This window comes from Octopus bimaculoides, chromosome 2, assembly GCF_001194135.2.
Source record: "Octopus bimaculoides isolate UCB-OBI-ISO-001 chromosome 2, ASM119413v2, whole genome shotgun sequence".
Taxonomy (NCBI): Eukaryota; Metazoa; Mollusca; class Cephalopoda; order Octopoda; family Octopodidae; genus Octopus; species Octopus bimaculoides.
In genome coordinates this window covers 64139186-64141591 of record NC_068982.1, presented here as the reverse complement: position 1 = coordinate 64141591, position 2406 = coordinate 64139186, and the positions used below count along the sequence as shown (strand labels likewise).

The following is a 2406-nucleotide window of genomic DNA, read 5'->3' as shown; positions in this document are numbered from 1 at the left end:
TATGGCATTAGTTCGAGGAAACAGCCGCCCAGAATTAAAGACCTCGAACTCTTCGAAGCGGACCTACTGGAAATCATCCCAAAACTGAGGTTCTGTATGTCCTCTTCCTTCTTCCAACGTAAGCTCCGTGTCGACATTAGATTTGAGGTCGTTGTGAATTCTTAGTATGGAAGAAGAAGAAGAAGAAGAAGAAGAAGAAGAAGAAGAAGAAGAAGAAGAAGAAGAAGAAGAAGAAGAAGAAGAAGAAGAAGCTGCTGCTGCTGCTGCTATAAAACAAATGAAAGATTAAGGAGATAAGTAATTCTAACTCCAAATAAATCGTGTATGTAAAAAATGATGTATAGAAAATTCAAATGGAAAAGCATAACTATATTTGAATTAGGATATCACCTGACAGTTAGAAACAATACTATGTGTGTATATTTAAAGAAATTTTTTGTACATGAGAATGGAGTTAAACTAGACGATATAGTGTATAAAGGGCTGCTGGAATGTAATGTAAACAAATATTTGGGTAGCAATACTTAAAGAGAGGGGAAAATTTACGTAAAATGAAGTTGTGCTTGTGTGAGAACTAATATTTGTTTGTATGTATTACGTATAAGGTGAAAAAAAAATAGTTGTTAATATTACAGATTTAGATAGTAAGTAAGTACTTTCTGTGGCTATAAAGAGGAAAAAAAAAAACGCTCAGAAGTTTTATTATTGGATGTAGTGAACTGAAAAATAACAATGTAGGGGAGATAATAGTACTAGGAATGAAAAAGACGAAAAATAGAAGTAATACATTGACTATGTTTAAGTATAAATAACAGTGTGAGTTAAGGAACTAGTTTGGCATAAAGTGAGAGGGAAGTATATAGTGGTATCATGTTAGTAATAAATATTCAAGTAATAGAAGTTTATTGTGTATTATGAATATAAGAAAAAATTACGAGTAGTAAGTGCACATAAGTATACAAAATATACAAAATAATTTATATATAATATTAAAAAAATCTTGTAAGTGGAAAAAAATTGTTAGTATATACTAATAAGTGAGTAGAGGCATATCTGCGCATTGGTATACATAGATATAGGAATTCTAGTAGTTCTTAGATTAGGGTATACATACAGGAAGGAACACCATACAAAAATGGTGCAAAACTCCGAGTTTCGGATGCCAGGGTGGGAGCCCACGCCAACATCTCTTCAATTATCCGGCCAATTGAAAATTCCTGTGAAAAATGACCATTAAAAACAAAGGGAAATTACTGTGTAGTGACATGGTCAAAACGCGTCTAAAACTGCATATATTATCGCATGCACGCATATATCCATATACGCACGCACATATCTCTATATACGCACGCATATATCTACATATGCACGCATCCACGCGCACACACAAACGCGCACATATAAAGTTCCTTGTACGTGTCTATGAGCGTACAGGAAAAAAATTTGGAGGGGAGAAAACAGAAAAATATGTGTAGGCTTATTAAACCAGCTAAATCAGAGCTTGGCATTATTAGTAAAGAACTTTTAGGGAAAATCAATGCGGAAGTCAGGAATGCCACTAGGTTAGTACAATGGTCTAATAGTATAGAAGTCGTCGATTGGTTTAAAGCTATTAAGAATAAGAATAATGCGAGATTCACGCAGTTCGATATTGTCAATTTTTATGCTTCTATCTCCAAAGGAAGTAAAAAACGCTCATAGAATTCATGTATGCGCGCATGTACATACATACATATGCTCACACGCTCACTTACATGCATATACATGTATGCATATACTCACTCACACTCGCATGAAACACATACACGCCTATATGTATACATATATATGCAACTATACACATGTACACATATACATATCCGCACACACACACACACACACACATGTATATATACCCATAGCGCACAATTATATTCATATACACATCTAAAATATTCATATGCTATATATGCATATGCTTACTCACACTCATGTGAAACACATACATGCACACACACCCCCACACACACGTGTGTATACTCGTATGCACACAATTATGTTCATATACACATCTATATACGCACATGCACAAAAATGCAGGGTGAAAGGTAATTTACAGAAAAAATATGTAAAAATATATAAAGCAGTAGAAATATATAAAAATATGTAAAATATATATATATAAATATAGAGAGATAAAATGCTTGTGCGTGGACACAATATGAAAAGCCGGTTCTATCTGTGATCTTGGGGGAACCAAAAATGTAACAAATATTTTCTTCAAAGAAACGTAACAAATAGTTTCATCAAAGAAATATGTGGGTCTCACAGAAGAGTAGATTTCCACCCCAACATCTGAAACTTGGGAGTTTTATTATGGCAACTGAATAATTGTCACATATTATATTACAGATATATATATATATA

The 2406-nt window shown here is 33.4% G+C and overlaps 1 long non-coding RNA gene across 1 annotated transcript in view; it reads right to left on the bottom strand.

Moving 5' to 3' along the window:
- The window catches only part of LOC128251133 (uncharacterized), a 43590-nt gene extending 42365 nt beyond the window's left edge, over positions 1 to 1225 (bottom strand). The window contains exon 1 of the long non-coding RNA XR_008266987.1: positions 1115 to 1225. This is a non-coding gene — a long non-coding RNA (uncharacterized LOC128251133). The remainder of the gene's footprint in view (positions 1 to 1114) is intronic.
- Positions 1226 to 2406: the final 1181 nt, after the last annotated feature.